Source organism: Aegilops tauschii, chromosome 5 (genome assembly GCF_002575655.3).
Source record: "Aegilops tauschii subsp. strangulata cultivar AL8/78 chromosome 5, Aet v6.0, whole genome shotgun sequence".
Lineage (NCBI taxonomy): Eukaryota > Viridiplantae > Streptophyta > Magnoliopsida > Poales > Poaceae > Aegilops > Aegilops tauschii.
The window spans coordinates 508,619,279-508,636,767 of NC_053039.3; the positions used below are offsets into that span (position 1 = coordinate 508,619,279).

General features: G+C 41.6%; 2 long non-coding RNA genes and 1 other non-coding gene across 52 annotated transcripts; 1 reads left to right on the forward strand and 2 right to left on the reverse strand.

The window, feature by feature from the left end:
* Window positions 1-1,906: 1,906 nt before the first annotated feature.
* Window positions 1,907-16,516, forward strand: LOC123494215 (uncharacterized). Of its 50 annotated transcripts, none has more exons than XR_012183245.1 (15): window positions 2,046-2,818; window positions 2,919-3,139; window positions 3,671-3,762; window positions 3,984-4,101; window positions 4,179-4,221; window positions 4,327-4,386; window positions 5,034-5,154; window positions 5,301-5,419; window positions 5,529-5,627; window positions 6,912-7,113; window positions 7,966-8,635; window positions 8,845-8,913; window positions 9,662-9,711; window positions 9,855-9,917; window positions 16,095-16,516. It is a non-coding gene; the product is annotated as an uncharacterized protein (transcript). The 50 variants fall into 50 exon arrangements; XR_012183236.1 differs by having other exon boundaries at window positions 2,072-2,381; window positions 5,305-5,419; window positions 6,967-7,113; XR_012183231.1 differs by lacking the exon at window positions 7,966-8,635 and having other exon boundaries at window positions 1,907-2,818; window positions 5,305-5,419.
* Window positions 10,451-12,147, reverse strand: LOC141022166 (uncharacterized). The gene is made up of 2 exons (XR_012183279.1): window positions 11,865-12,147; window positions 10,451-10,691 (listed from the first exon to the last, which is right to left on the reverse strand). It is a non-coding gene; the product is annotated as an uncharacterized lncRNA (long non-coding RNA).
* LOC109787325 (uncharacterized) lies at window positions 13,132-14,930 on the reverse strand. Its single transcript, XR_005758152.3, has 3 exons — window positions 14,646-14,930; window positions 13,803-13,935; window positions 13,132-13,711 (listed from the first exon to the last, which is right to left on the reverse strand). It is a non-coding gene; the product is annotated as an uncharacterized lncRNA (long non-coding RNA).
* Window positions 16,517-17,489: the final 973 nt, after the last annotated feature.

Below are 17,489 nucleotides of genomic sequence, written 5' to 3' on the forward strand. Positions count from 1 at the left end.
GCGGTGGCTGTGCGACTGCTTGTTCCTTCTTTGCTAGGTGAGGTTCTGCCTGCTCCCTTGCTTGCAATCTGCTCGATGAAATGCGTGACTAGGTTTCCAAAAGTCTGAGATCTTCCCTATGTTGCCCGAGGCATGGATGAGTATTGCTCATGTTAGATCTGATGTGATATGCTTCTAGGAGCTGAGTTAGTTCGATTTGGCTCTTCGTAAGGGCGTTTTTGCTTGCTTTCTTCTTCTGTCTATGTATACTATGGTGTGTTCGTTACTTTGCTTTCTTGTGTTGTTGAATTCGGCTTTGTTGTATGAAAAGAGTTTCGAGATGTTTCTCTGGTTTGGTTGTTGTGGTTCCTATATGATGTATTGATTTAGGTCTGCTTTCATTCTCTTGTTGGCTGGTTATGCATGGGCATGGGGTCTGCCCCACCTGAGATCTGTTTGGGTATGTTTCCAGGTTATCTGGCCTTTAATGCTCATATGCATTTGCTTTAATTTTGTTGTTTGTTTGACTGGTTCTTATTGCTGTCCATTAAATCTTTGACTGCTTTTTCTAGGCATGTGTGTATTGCGATATCGCGTGTTACTTCATAGAAATCCCTAAAGATCTTGATCAAAGGAGATGATGATGAAACTGCTTCTTAGACAAGGAACATTGTGTTCCCTGATATTTTCCTCTCCATTCACTAGGTGGTATTACCAATAACCTAAAAAAAGGGCAGCCCGGTGCATGTAGCTCCCACTTGCGCAGGCTCCGGGGAAGGGTCCGACCACTTTGGGTCTATTGTAGGCAGCCTTTCCCTACATTTCTGTAAGAGGATGTTTCCAGGACTTGAACCTACGACGTCATGGTCACAAGGCAGCAGCTTTACCACTGTGCACATATTATAAGATTTTGCCTATCTATGTTTTGGTGGTACTATCATCTGAAATTGAATTTTTTTTGTGTTCTGTTAGGCAGGGATCGGCTTTGGTGGTGGCAGACGCTGGCAAGTCATGGGGTTAGAGCATAGGAAGCTGACATGGCGTTTGAAACTTACGTGGTCATTGAAGGGCTTGGCAACAGTGCTTACAGAGTAAGAAATATGCTTGCAAGTGCCCCTTTCCCTATTCTTGCCGGCTCCACCATCTGTCATCAAGCGTTATTTTATTTCTCTAAGATTTCTCTAAATTTGATGTGTGCAGGTCTGGGAAAGAAAATATGGAGGAATAAGCTACGATAATTTGTGTGAAGAACTTTCTTTCCCTATGTTGTGAAGAGTTTGGTCCTCTGGTAGATTTGTGGTTAGTATGTGCTTTTGGTATTTTATCTCTTTATTAGTTGCTCATATCTCACTTGATGTTGCACAGGGTACATGCAACATGCCATTCTGACTGACATATATAGTACATGCAACATTCGTAACAACATTCTGATATAAATTGCTATCATGCGAATATAAGCTGAATATATAGATAAATTAATCCATAACAGCATACGTAAGGAATCTGCCATTACATGACCCCTCCAAAACTTCATAAGAAATCTTGAGATGAAACCTATTTACTTAGCGAGGCCTTTCTTTGGTACCGACATTTCCCTTGATGAAATTGTGATGCTACGGATACATATTTATGTTGAGGCTGGAAAATAATTAGCTCCTGTCGAGGTGCACGTATAGGGTGCTGCCCAGCTACCGTAAGTGATATTGTTTCGTTTTTTAGCTCTTGCAAGCTCCTTTTGCGGTTATGTGTTGCTGGAGTTTGGACTTGCACAGAACTTCAAACAGAACAAATGAAAAATGAACCACTACAATTATAGTTACCGGTTATAATGGTAACTGGCGGATAGCATCCTAAGACATTGTATCAAACATGATTTGACTCCTTGGACGTGCCTATATATGCTCTCTATTTTAGAGTATGATGCTCTGCCTCAAGAAGTGCTAGGCACAACCAATGCCTCGAGCGTACGGTACCACGCGAGGAAAAAAAGACCACCGCGCCGCGCCGCGCGTGGGGGTGCAGCGCACCACGCCAGCGAAAAAACCACCGCACCGCGCTCGACGTGCAGGCCCCGCACCCGTCTTTCTCCTCCAGCGAATCGAGCGGGCAGCGAGCGACAGTGAAAGAAACGCTCCCAACCCTAGCCCACCCCGCGACCCTCGTTTCTCATGCGCCGCCGCCGCCGCCCCCCGCCCGCGTTGGAGAAAGTGAGAGGAAAGAGGAGAGGGAGGTGAGGCAGCAGGCAGGAGAGGGTCACAGACTGCTGTCGTCCTGCGCCGGCGAGGTCGGGCGCGACCTGGCGGTTGGTGGCGGCTCGATCTGCTGCTGGATCAGGAGAGGAGGAAGGGAGGTGGGGGGCTGGCCGTCTCTGTGCCTCCTCGACGCCGAGCTGCGGCTGCCCCGTGGGCTCTCTCTCTCTCTCTCTCTCTCTCTCTCTCTCTCTCTCTCTCTCTCTCTCTCTCGATCTCGATCTGAGAGGAAACGAGGCAGCCACAGCCTCCTGCACCCCCTTCTCTCTCGCCGCTGCTGCTCCCCAACCACCGTGCTGTGACGTTGCTTCCCCAATTGGTCGCTGTCTCATCTCCCCCGACCTCAATACCGTCCTGGGCGGTGCAGCGCCGCCTCTGCCTCCACCCCCACTGGGCAAGGAGCTCGAGGTGTTTGGGGGATTCTTGTCCCTGATGTTAATTAGGGTGACTATTTCTGTTTGGGTAATCCGGGGGACGAATTTGATGCTTGTGTTAAATTCTTGTTGTATCATTTTTTGTGCCCATTAAATACATTTACCATTTTATGACTTGAATTTGCGGCCAGAGAGCGTTGATTTTACCGAATACAGGTCAATTATTCTTCACTAATTCATTTCCTTGTAGTACAGTTGTGTTAGTTATTTGCTTGCAAGATAGCATCTTCCTGAATGATTTCTTTATATTTTTCAGATAAGGAGAACTTTAACCTTGCGCCCACCTATGGCAATGTTGCCCTCTTTATATTCTCCCTCGCTCATCAGCAGCAGCGATGGTGGCGTCATTGTCGGCCTTGCAGCATGTGGCATAATCATGTCCATTGCCTACTCTGGGGCAGATCTGATCTAAGACTTCAAGTGTGGCTACCTCACCCTCTCTTCACCATGTGCAGTGTTCATCTCGCAGGTAAATAGGTCTGTTCCATATCCTATTAATATGAGTGCATTTTTTCAAATTGTTCCCATTGGTACAATGTCTATTTGATCTTATTATTTATGTATTATGGGAAATTAAGTACTAAGTATTGCCATTGAGCAAGCTCTGTCTGTCTATGTGATTCAGTTAATGAATTCAGTTTTCTATAGTCGATTAATACTATAGGAGCCTGGGATCTTTTAACCACAGAAATTGTAAAGTCAAAAGACATAGGCAGAATTAGTCATGCATTTGAAAGTAAGGGATTTCATGCTTACGTGCAAAATACTTTCTATAATTTTGCGACGTGTAGCCTTTTACTGTTGGAAGGAGGATACTACATGTGGTTCTTTGCCCCCACCTGTGTTTTTTTATCTATATACATTGGGTAAAGGTTCTTTTTTTATTGATGGTTGATTGATACTTAGCTGTTTGTCAGTTTATAAATCATCATAAAAGGAGAAGAATCAACTTTGGCACAGTGGATATATGTTGCTTGCAGAAATTTAATGTCCTCTTCTTCTTTGTAGGTTCCAAGTTGGTTAATGTTGATTTTTGCTCATGCACAACCCATCATAGGAATTAGTAGGATCATCTTCGATGGATGTAAGGACTGCAACAGGTAAATGTCTTCTGTTTTCACATTTGAAATTTATAGCTTGAACCCTTCATTGAGAAAGCATGCCCTAGGTGTGGCCATGGGTAAGAATAAATGAGGGTCAACACTTTTTGAGCATGGATACATACATGACTAAGACTTACTGTTTGTTGTGATGCTCCTCCTTTGTCTCTTTGATTTATAGATTCCTAAAATCATCTCTGTTGGTTTGGATGATTTTGCAGGTTTCTTTCAGCAGCCTCGGGTTGTTAAGAAGAGGGTCAGGATTGCTCTGGGCAGATGCTTAAATTCCTGGATGTAAACGCACACTTGTCTCCTACACAGGCCAAAATACTATTGGAGGTGTGTGTGCAGTTCTAATTTACTAACATTCTTCTTTCTTTTACCACTGACTGTATGAACTGTGTGGTTGCTTTCAGATAAGGATACCCGCGCTGCTGCTGTTGCGTTTGGTTAGGGAGGGTGAGCTTCTTCTTTTATTCAGTTTAATCAATGTTCGATCCCCGCTGCTGCCGTTGTCCGCTGATTTGTTCTTGTTTGTTTCTTCTTCTTTGTTGTTGTTTGTAGGGCTTCTTCGTCTGCTTTGCCGTGCGGTGGCTGTGCGGCTGCTTGTTCCTTCTTTGCTAGGTGAGGTTCGGCCTGCTCCCTTGCTTGCAATCTGCTCGATGAAATGCGTGACTAGGTTTCCAAAAGTCTGAGATCTTCCCTATGTTGCCCGAGGCATGGATGAGTATTGCTCATGTTAGATCTGATGTGATATGCTTCTAGGAGCTGAGTTAGTTCGATTTGGCTCTTCGTAAGGGCGTTTTTGCTTGCTTTCTTCTTATGTCTATGTATACTATGGTGTGTTCGTTACTTTGCTTTCTTGTGTTGTTGAATTCGGCTTTGTTGTATGAAAAGAGTTTCGAGATGTTTCTCTGGTTTGGTTGTTGTGGTTCCTATATGATGTATTGATTTAGGTCTGCTTTCGTTCTCTTGTTGGCTGGTTATGCATGGGCATGGGGTCTGCCCCACCTGAGATCTGTTTGGGTATGTTTCCAGGTTATCCGGCCTTTAATGCTCATATGCATTTGCTTTAATTTTGTTGTTTGTTTGACTAGTTCTTATTGCTGTCCATTAAATCTTTGACTGCTTTTTCTAGGCATGTGTGTATTGCGATATCGCGTGTTACTTCACAGAAATCCCTAAAGATCTTGATCAAAGGAGATGATGATGAAACTGCTTCTTAGACAAGGAACATTGTGTTCCCTAATATTTTCCTCTCCATTCACTAGGTGGTATTACCAATAACCTAAAAAAAGGGCAGCCCGGTGCATGTAGCTCCCGCTTGCGCAGGCTCCGGGGAAGGGTCCGACCACTTTGGGTCTATTGTAGGCAGCCTTTCCCTACATTTCTGTAAGAGGATGTTTCCAGGACTTGAACCTGTGACCTCATGGTCACAAGGCAGCAGCTTTACCACTGTGCATATATTATAAGATTTTGCCTATCTATGTTTTGGTGGTACTATCATCTGAAATTGAATTTTTTTTGTGTTCTGTTAGGCAGGGATCGGCTTTGGTGGTGGCAGACGCTGGCAAGTCATGGGGTTAGAGCATAGGAAGCTGACATGGCATTTGAAACTTACGTGGTCATTGAAGGGCTTGGCAACAGTGCTTACAGAGTAAGAAATATGCTTGCAAGTGCCCCTTTCCCTATTCTTGCCGGCTCCACCATCTGTCATCAAGCGTTCTTTTATTTCTCCAAGATTTCTCTAAATTTGATGTGTGTAGGTCTGGGAAAGAAAATATGGAGGAATAAGCTACGATAATTTTGGTGAAGAACTTTCTTTCCCTATGTTGTGAAGAGTTTGGTCCTCTGATAGATTTGTGGTTAGTATGTGCTTTTGGTATTTTATCTCTTTATTAGTTGCTCATATCTCACTTGATGTTGCACAGGGTACATGCAACATGCCATTCTGACTGACATATATAGTACATGCAACATTCGTAACAACATTTAGATATAAATTGCTATCATGCGAATATAAGCTGAATATATAGATAAATTAATCCATAACAGCATATGTAAGGAATCTGCCATTACATGACCCCTCCAAAACTTCATAAGAAATCTTGAGATGAAATCTATTTACTTAGCGAGGCCTTTCTTTGGTACCGACATTTCCCTAGTTGAAATTGTGATGCTACGGATACATATTTATGTTGAGGCTGGAAAATAATTAGCTCCTATCGAGGTGCACGTATAGGGTGCTGCCCAGCTACCGTCAGTGATATTGTTTCGTTTTTTAGCTCTTGCAAGCTCCTTTTGCTGTTATGTGTTGCTGGAGTTTGGACTTGCACAGAACTTCAAACAGAACAAATGAAAAATGAACCACTACAATTATAGTTACCGGTTATAATGGTAACTGGCGGATAAGCGTCCTAAGACATTGTATCAAACATGATTTGACTCCTTGGACGTGCCTATATATGCTCTCTATTTTAGAGTATGATGCTCTCTACAATTGGAAGAATCAACATGTAAACCAGTTTAAGTATAAAACCTCATGAGCTGGATCTCCATTTTCAATTGGCGACTTTCTTTAAACATTCATACTTTTAAAAGCTTTCAGAAGACTCTCCATGGACCTTGGGCAATGATATATTATCTTTCCCAAGAGTTATCAATTTCATTTTTCTGGCAGAACTTTCTCAAAGTTTGTAGGATGTTTGTTTTTTCTTAGAAAGGTACCCAGGGAACTCTGTAACTTAGATGAATGTGAATAGCTAAATATTTAGATGAAACACAACACTTTTGGACCATATACATGACAATTAGTAAGCGTTTGTTGGATTCAATTGGCCATCTATGACTCTGGATTAAATAGGGGAAACAGAGCAAGAGCTATTTTTTCTAGAACTATGATATAAGCATTGTACTATCTCTGTTTTGCAGCTTTTGTCGAGTGCTTTCTTGTTTTTTTTACTTTTTGAGTGCTTTCATGTTTTTTATCTCTGATCTTTTTTATCATATCTAAGATCCAACATTCTACCATTCTTGCAGTATTGTTGATTTTTCCCACACACTTATTTTTACTTCTATTTATATTTAATGTTGTTTAGAAACGTTGTATAGCTCCATTATGACTGATTGTATTTATTTCTGAACCTCAGTTCTTAGAAAATGCGAGGATGATGACAATTATTGTGCTACTGCTATCTTCTTCAGCTCCTCGTGCTTCCCAAGGTCGCAGGTGTTAGTGGAGATCGAAGTTCGAAGGAGGCTGCTCGCGAGACGGCTGGGCTTCCTTCAATAGTGGTGCTAACATTTTGAATAATAAACCGGGAGCTGACAAGCGGTCTGAATTTCTGCTAGGTATGCTTCTCCATCCCCCTACCTTCTCAGTTCCCCCATTTCTGTTGGGTCTGAATTTCCATTTGATTAGGAAATATGAACATCGTACCATCTGAATTTACCTATTTTATTACCATGTTCCTTATATATTCAGTTGTGTCATAGATAATTCACCCCCTCGACTTCTATACAATTTTTTGTCTATTCTGCACCATACAACAACAGTCCAACAAGAAATACATGTACACGTATTTTGCTGACTCAGTTGCTGTGGTATGGTACTTATGTCGTGCAAACAAATAACCTGGTTAATTTACTTTAGTGATTTAAATTTACAAAATTAGGGTAATAGTGATCTGAATGTACAAACTAGGATATCTGTGACCTATTTGATACACTCAAACAGTTTTCGAAAACTGATAATGTTATTTACTTACATGTGAATGTTTACTCATAAATCTAGAAGTGGTTGGCAAGGTAAATGAGGGTAAAACTGAGAATATGTCAACAATGTCAACATGCACATGCTTCATGTTTGAATAAATGTTAAAAATATACTCCCTCTGTTCCTACATATAGGACCTTTTAGAGATGTAGAGGCCGGGGGTCCCCCTCCTTTTCTAAAAAAAAAGACTACATACGGAGCAAAATGAGTGAATCTACACTCTAAAGTATGTCTATATACATCTGTATGTAGTCCATAGTGGAATCTCTAAAAGATCGTATATTCAGGTATTCTGAAATAGAGTGACTGAAGGAGTGTCAAACTATATACATGAAGATGCATATCTTAAGAGTTTATTATGTTACTAAATACTAATTTACTTGCCAGTGGATTACTTTGGTTAGTTTTCACAAGTTTTCAAATTGTAGGATTTTTTTACCTTACCGCTTTGTAGCCCCTGTCGAGGAATGTATGTAGTGGATCATGCACTACTGGAAGTTGATCGTTGGGTGAAGGAAGATGGATGGTCTTACCGCTCTGTTCTTCTTGCTAAGTGGATTACGACTTCCTTGCTCCCCTTTATGGACAAGCATTCTCATCTGCTGGTCACTTGCCTAAGATACAATATGCTAATGCTATCTTGGTTCTGTTTCGTTTGCTCTTGCAGAAAATAAGTGAAATGTGCAGACCGACCACATGGGCAGCCGGTCTTGCAACTCCCAATGCTCTCAACCCCCCGCTAACCCTCTCTCATTTTGATCTAGCCGACTAAGATTTATTAAGTACTGCAACCAAACCATAATTTGGACACCAAAACCTGAATGATAAGTAACATGTAGATATACCATGTGCTGCAGATGTCAATCGTGGATGCGGAAAATACCTCGGGAGTAGAGTCAATTAGAACTGTGGATTGATGTATTTATTCCTTTGTATTATTAAAAACAACCTTTATATATAAGCACAATGACTTCCACCATGGCTTTGACAGGGACAGTCAAGTGTTTTGATTTATTGCTGCTATATTCAAATTTATCGGATGCCCAGTAAAGCGTTGCATGTGCAAGCAATTCTTGCTGTTCCATGCAGAATAGCTTGGTTCGTAAATGCAAACTGATTAACCATATGATTGCATTGGCTGTGTATTAGGATTCGTTCTGCCTTCTTCTTTTTTATATTGTCCTCTATTTGTTGTGCCTAATCTTTATGTCCTCATTGTTTTTGTTACATTTTATAACTCTAGGATCTACTCGGCACGAATGAAATTACTAACATGCCTCTTCTTTTTACTAATGATTGAAACTCAGGACAAACGCTACTGGCAAGGGGGCTTGCTGATGTAAACACCCTTCTCCTTTACTGGTTTATCTTAGAAGGCAAGCATGATGTTTTTCCCAGTTGATTCCCTGCTCCAGTTAATCATTCAATGTTCTTTTTGCCCTTCTTTGAATATCAATAGGAACTCCTCAGGAATTCAAAGCTAAGAATTGCCAACTAACTTTTGTGTTCAGCGTAGAGAAGATCATCCTTCCTTTCCTTTATTTTTCTTTAACTTTTGTTGTCTGCACACTACAAAACACATCCATAAATTTCACAGAATGCCCCTTTCGGTTTCTATATCGTTCATCTTTTTTATTTCACAGAATGCCCCTTTCGGTTTCTATATCGTTCATCTTTTTTATTTCAATCTTCATGCATCCAGATGCTATCTTGCCCAGGGTTTCAACAAAATTACTTTCTGCTCTAGATTTGTCTAGGGTCAGAACAAAAATATTACTCTATAAAATGAGCATGGAATGACAAAACTCATGTTCACTCTTGAAAACTATTTCACAGTGCTTTATATAAACATTTTGGTTTTTTTATTCCCTACTTTTAAAAGTGTTTTTTGTTCAAATCAATTATTACCTTTTTTGTGAGGGGTTCAAAGAAAAAAAAATTGACAAACCAATTATTATTACTTAAAAGGATAAGAGCAGCCGTTTGTCTTTTGGGCCAACGGCCCTCTCTTCTGGCATGCCGCATCCACTGCGTCCACCGAATCTTATCATGTCTGCTTCCTTGAGCTCATCTTCTTCTCCTCTCTCTGCCTCCAAGTCCTCTCTGACTGTGCTGTTTCGCTAGATCCCCGGAGAGCAAGAAGAGCACCACCATCTGCTCCAACCCGCCGACTGGTAGGTGCGCCTGCTCATCCAACCCTCTCGCACACCCTCTTTGTCAAGCCCCCGTGATGGTGGTGGACAGAGACTTTTTTCTCTATGTCTCTCTTATTCTGCTTCTATTTTCACTAACCGTGATTTGCTTTGTTACATCTTAGATCCGTTTTGGTTCTTAACAGAATCAACGAGAGACCCCTCCGAGCACAAGGCTAATTACCAAGGTATATTCTCCTATTACAGATCCAGTTCTAATACTACTTTACAATGCGCTTCGCGCTCTGACGCGTGCCTATGATTTTTTTATCTGCATAGGACCAGTAGGATGGATAATTCAATAGCTTGGATTTTGTCTCCTGCTGCATGCTTGTTAATGTTACATCTTCATAAGGCCAATAGGATGGATACTTTTATTAGCTTATATTTATTCTGAGATATTTAGTCCAGTCTTTGTACACTCGTTCCATTCTATTCTACCAGTTTCTATAATTGATGCATGTGATTTACATAGGCTACCAAAAAACGGTTGATTTCTATATCCATGAATGACATTTCCTTCTTAAATACTTAAACTAATTCAATTACTTAGCTCTTTCAATGGCCTCGTGATTTTATAATTTTGTTTCTGGGTTTGCTTAAGAATCCTTTAGTTGTTGTTGCATACTAGATGACCCGGTTGCGCCAATGGCGCAAAAAGCCAATTAAAAGTCGTGTTAGTAGTGAGTAAGTAGGAGATGTAGCTGGACTGCTGGAAATATAATGCAATGTGAATGACTTTATAGATAATGGAATGACTTGTATCGGTTTACATCCGCAAAAGAAAAAGAAAAAGACTTGTATCGGTTTACAGAAACACTTATATATAGGTAACCTGCCTCACAGCTTATTTAGGCATCTCCTTAGTTTGATTGTGGTCTTCAGAGGGTGTGAACGCATGAATAAGCAGTGTCATTGTCGCATAATGCTTGCATATTACACTTTCACACGCACTTGAAGGCCTATAAAAGGTACCAGATTATCAGACAAGGATTGCTGAGATAGCAAAATCATCATAACAAAAACATTAAGAGCAACAGAAACATGCACCGATGAGCATAATTATTTGATTCACATCTTTGATATAGCTCTGCCTTTGAACTGCACATCCGTGCCACATACGACTGAAACCAAAACTAAAAATACAAAGAAATAAGAGGACAGATATTGTACTTCCTCGGTCCCAAGTGTCGTTGATTTAGTACAACTTTGTACTCACTTATTTTCGGAGCGGAGAGAGTATAAACCAGCTAATTGGTTATTAAACCAAGCCTGCCAACAACGATATATCTTGTGATCAAGATATTCAGTTAGTACTTACTACTGCAGATCACTAAGTATACTTATACATTCACATATACTCCCTTCGTAAACTAATATAAGAGCGTTTAGAATACTAAAGTAGTGATCTAAACGCTCTTATATTAGTTTACAGAGGGAGTACAAGCTTCAAAGGTAATGTGTCATGAGTGTGTGACTCATGATTTTTAAGGCGGTAAGGCGACCTAAGGTGAGCACCCACTGCTCTGACGCCTAAGCTCCTAAAGCGAGCGTAATTGCAAACCGTTGTCAGCGCGCGCCTTGCCGCCCACCTTATAAATAGTGGTGACTACCAATCCCCACATAGTTATTTGGATGAGAGAATGATATATTAGAAAAATGCATGCAACATTTACAAGACAACTAAAAGGTAAAAAAATAGATATAGCAAATTCATCGGAATCACATGGACACGTTGGAGGCAAGTATGTGTCAAGTATGTAGAGAAATAAGAATAGAGAGGTCAAACTCTGCATCTACAGTTCTAAAGCACGCTAAGTCAAACTCTGTAGCTATGGTTCCAATGCACGTTGCACTAAGCCAAACTCTGTAGATACAATAGGTAATGAACAGTTTGGGTCCAAGTAAACAAGTAATGGAAACGTAACCTTTTTACTTCTAAGGAAATACTAACAATCTGGTTCTACAAAAGATTTAAATATGAATACATACAAGAGGTGGCTACCGAGCCACAAGATTCAGATAGGTTAACCAAAAAGCTTCTACCACTGAAAACAAATGAACTTGTACACGAACAAAAAAGCACAATGATTGTTTGTCATCGCTGCAATTTGTATCTAAGGGAAACAACTGACCTCTTCAAGAAAAAATCATGTCTTCCTTTCCTCCTTAAACTCAGAGAGCTGCAACCTATGCCTTGGCCGTCACAGCAGTAGCAACAGTAGAACCGTCACCTCCAAGACTTTTTTCAAAGTGCTTCATACAACTCATCACTGGGTAGCAACACTGGACTGGTGTATGAAACGTCACCACCAAAACATTTGTAACTAAGCCATAGTTTGAGAATAAATCAAAGTAGCCTGTTATAAAGGCTTCCATTGTGAATATCATTGCTAGTAAGTAATCGACTCTACCAGAAGAACTTTGGGAGCATTGGGTTCCTGCATGAAGGGATTCCAATTAATTATGAGATAGAAATTGTGCCAAATTTGATAACACTGATGACAACTGAACAAGCAAAGTCAATTACAAAATTAACTAATTGGTGATTTTATCATCACACAACAGATAAGGCGAGGGGGGAGTCTGCAGCAGGACGACAGCGGCCCATGTTATTTTTCGTCCTTATCCAACAACTACCAGCATGCACTCGTTGCGTTGAGTTGAGGAATCATTTGATCTTTTTTTTAAATACTAATCAAAACCTAATTCTTCTTACAATGACATGCCCTATTTAGGTTACACTTCAGTTAGTCCTACAGGAATAATAAAACTCAAATAATATATATATATATATATATATATATATATATATATATATCCATGAATTTCGGGTTTCAACACATGCAGCATGGTAATCTTTGGTAAAATAGAAAAAAATGCTGATAACTATGTATTAATCATAGTTTATGGTATGAAAGGCTCGCTGGACAGTTATTTGTATGGCTCCATTGAGCAATGACTAATTTTGATATCCCGCAACATGAATCCCTTGAAACAGGATAGATACTTCTTGCGGAACAAAAATGAATCGGAGGACTGCTCCATATTTGGGAAGCAAACAAATCTAAAAAGCATCAATGAACTGATCGCAAACACACAGAAATGAATCAAAGGACTGCTCTATATTTGGGAAGCAATCAAATCTAAAAAGTATCTATGAACTCATCACAGACACATAGTTTCAATATTGAAACAAGTACCAGAAGAACTCTAGTTCTCTAGATTGAGGTATCAACAAAGCCTATCTTCCAATTCAGGAATAATTCAAGGTGCGTCTGAAACTCGTTGGCTTACATTTGCAGTAAATTTCACTTCTATACTTTTTCTGCCAAGTCTCATCTATAATAATCAAAGAAACACAGGAAATGAACCGCATTTGCTGGGCCCGCGAGTCAATGAGAGCAAAAAAGTATAATATTCACAGGACACTTGCGTGACAAAGATGAAGAATATTCATACACTACAGGAAAGAAGGTTAACACTATCTACTTCTATAAAGAGATGTTAAGTGTCAAACCTGGGGTATGTTATTAAAAGTAGAATGTGATCTGAAAGAGTTGAGCCAGGGAAAACATTCCCACCAATTGCAATTCTTGAATATGTCGAGAAAATGTTAGCATGGGACCATTATTCATGTGAATCAATAAATGTGACATGCCACCCAATTGGAATAATGGAAGTTCAGCTTGTAAATAGTAACCAAAATATACAGCTGAGAATATATACTTATCAGTTGTCTAGCTATCTTTCTCCCTAGCATTTTGTCTCTCTCACTCTTTATCTCACTCTTAATCTCTACTTCCACCAATATACGTACATATATGTTGTTTGGGCAGAAACAGAGTAGGCAATCACATGCATATGTAGATGGAGAAGAAGAGAATTAGAATCGGGACAGAGAGAAGCATACCTTTGGCGGCACCGCGTCACAAACAGGAGGTTCCAGCCAATCCCGCTTGTGAAGAAAGCAAGTAGATGGCTAGCAAAAGAAAGGGATAGTTTAGCCAAAGGCAAGGAAATCTAAGCTGCAGATACGGTGCCCTGCCGCAGAGCAGTGTAGGAAGATATACCATGTAGATGGATGGGCTAGATATACCATGTGCAGGACCTGAGCCCAGTAGATTGATGTGCTAGATATACCTTGTAGATAATCACAGGTTGATGGCCCATGCTGAATAAGCAACATTAAACATCCCAGCATCCCTGCACATTAAGAATTTTAAGAGGTGACTAATACTGGGAACATGGAGGCTAAAAGAATTCAGAAAAGAGCAATACAATATTCTTCCTTGCATATAACCAATTGTAGCACATGCAAGGAGGAACATGAAAAAAAAATTCAGAAATAGACGACTTCAAATGCATTGTCTCAGGCTAGGCCACATATGTGATAACCAATCAGAGCACATCCAACCAAAAGTTTAGAACTCTGCTTTGGAAAACAATTTTCTTAAATTATAGTACAGGAACTGGGATGGATATAATGGTCTTAGCATTATAGCCTAGAAAGATAGATAGATATTACACCGTGCTCATGTAAACAGCGAGAGACCCTCTAATATTTTGTCAGAGAACACATCTTGATTTGCGCCTGTTATCAATGGCTAGCCGTCCACTAATTTAGCACTAACCTACTCTGAATAATCTGAACCAACACAAATGATTACATATTTGCCTTTTCCATGACATAATTTGCATTGGAAAGCATTTAACTCAACCTAAATATTGGGTGGATTTGCCTCATTACTGGGATAATAAGATCGTTAACGAACTAAGGATGCATATGTGAGTAATCTGACAAAGAGAAGCAGTAAAAAGAAGAAATTTATTCCGGCTCAAAGTTGGGCTAGGAATGACCAATGTGGCTCCAACGCCGGAGGTAAGATTTCGAATATAGATGCATGTAGTTGTACCTGAGCTACTACCTAGTCGGCTTCGGGGTCACCATTTCCTCATGAAATCACATGCTTACATAGATCAATCCTCCCCTGTCAGCTTTTTTGCATTTCATCAAACACCTTATAGGCACAGAGAAACAAAAACTGCACAAACGAAGATGAGAAGCTTTGGATTGGAAGGGGGCAGGAAGAAGAGAAGGGTGACTGTTTAACTGGAGTTGAGCTGCACCCGAGCGGACGCTCGGCTGCACCCACGACGATGAAGAGGTCGAGCAGAGCAGCTGCGAGGAGGAGGAGGTGGATGGCGGGCCAGTGGAGGCACAGAACCAGGATCCGGCGGTCCCAATACCCGAGACGGCTGCCTCATCATGTTCCTCTTCTGTTCACCGGGTGGACGAAGAACGAAGCGCGGTGGACGAGGCAACGCCGCTGACTGCTTTGGCTTCTCCTACCCTGCGGCCGCTCCTCTACTACTCCCGAGGCACGGTCGGAGAGCGAGCACGGGGCGGACACAGCTGCTGAGGTAGGGGAGGAGGCGGTGAGGCGGAGGAGACGAGGCGGCCGAGAGGTGGGGAAGCGGAGGTGGCTGTACAGAGAAGACGAGATAGAGGAGATATTTTCACAAGAGAGAGAAGGGTCGCCCAATCCTGCTTGCCGTAGTCCAAAGAAGCTGGGCCCGCGTAAATTAGACCCACCCGTCATTCACTGCAGCAGCAAACCACAATGTGAAAAGCAACCAATGACTGTCCTCTCGCTACAGTTACTCGCTCGCGCGCGGGGGACGCAACGTCACTGACACTATTCATTGCCGACGTGGATGTAGTGGTTGTGGCTAGCAACCCCTTCATCCTTTATAAGTTAAATGCAGTCTAAAGCCCCAGTTCTTATTGTTCTTAATGCACACTACGTTTATACCTTGTGCCAGCCCTCTGGGTTTTGTCTTGGACCCGTTCTCATGGAGTTGGTAGAGCTGTCCACCAGATCGCTAGCTGAGGCAATGTTTGAGAAGCTCGGGCTACCTAAACCAGTCTATTATGTGCACCAGCTTGAGCAGGGTCGATATAGATCAGAGGTTGAATTTCACTGTACAAAAGAGCGCTTCCACGCTTCAGCACATTGGACTAAACTGTCAAGTTGTATATGTGAGTATGGGGAAGCATCATTGAATCATGCAGCCGATAAGGCCATCGGATACATGGAAACCAGAGAGAGGAAGGTTGTTGTTAACTACTATCAGCTGCAGGAACAGAAAAACAGCCACCTTTTGTTTCATATCGATCAAACCAGTATCTTTCCCATTTTGGGGTACTCGAGCAAGATATGTAGTCTTTGGTCTTCTATTGCTACCTGTATGGTTAAAAGTAGTGTATGGTGCACTGTATAAACTTTAGATTTCGCTTTTTCCTCACCAGTATTTTCAGGTCAACTACACTGAAAGCAAACTAAAAGATTACATTGACCCAGATTATGATATGCTCAAGGTCAGGTTTGCAAAGAGTGATCGACACACCCATTGTCGCATCATGGTAGGAACCGACAAGAGAGCCACCGTAACAACCAACTGGTCTGAGTTCCGCCGCCTTGCAAAAATCCATGAAGGAGACATCTGTGCCTTTCTTTTTCAAGGTCACCACAGAGCAACACCTGGTTCTCATCATGCATTGCCTTTAGATGAACCATTGATAGCAACAGAAGTCGTATCTAGATATCATCTAGCATTCTAAGGACTACTAATCAAGCTCTGTAATAGGATGAAGCCTTCCTCTGTTTTTCGACGATGCTATTTGTTGCTTTTGAACAGCTACCACCTATGCTTTTATCTATATAACCTCTGTTGTTGTTCCTCATCGATCTATTAATATGCATAATGCCACCCTTATCTATAATTATCTGTTTTTACTACTTTCTCTGTTTCAAACATCGAGTGCTCACCAGCAACAATAAATATGCTAAGCAAGGAAGACACATGCCCTACCTGACAGCATCCACCTTCCACTCAAGGGATATAGCACTACCATTTAGCAGAGTGTTCCAGGAGAAACAACAATCATGAATAGAAACAGAAACCAACAGTAAGTACTCATTATTTTAATCTATGTCTTAGTTTTCCTATCACCACTCTTACAATACTTGGCTTGCCGTCGGCCTTTACGCCATTGGCGCAAGGGGCCATCTAGTGATTGTAAAAACAAAGGGCGCCACACCTACCAGTGTACTCCCTCCGTTCCATATTACTTGTCGCTGATTTAGTACAACTTTGTACTAAATCAGTGACAAGTAATATGGAACGGAGGGAGTAACTACAATGTCGATCCAGTATTAGTGACTTACAATAGAAGTGATAAATGCAATGCTAGTATTGAAGTTGTACAATTAGTATTCAATTTAGGTGCCGCCGAGGTTTGAAATCATATAAGAGATACATGGACATATTGCTTCGTGTTTGGTAGTGCGTCCACCGGATCCTCGTACACGACGATGGTGAGATCGCTCTGCAACTTAGTCAGCGTGTCCGGAGCCAAAACAACGAGCTCCCCCACCCGGTCACTGCGTTGTACCCACCCACCGGGCCCTCGTACACAACAATGGCGAGATCGTTCTCGTTACCCTCCTCCACCTCCGCGACCGCGACGTTCTCCACCGGGATCGGGCCAGAAAAGACCGTGACAACCTCCATTGGGATCAGGTCGGCAAACACTGCGAGATCGACGATCTGGTCGAAGTCGTTGGCTATCAGCGCGGACGGCACGCTGAAATGCAGCTCGAGGTCGAGGCCCCCTGTTGTCGCCCCGCGGATACACGCCCCTCAGCAATCCGCGACACGAAAATGCCCTACCTAAACTAGCGCCGTTACTCAAG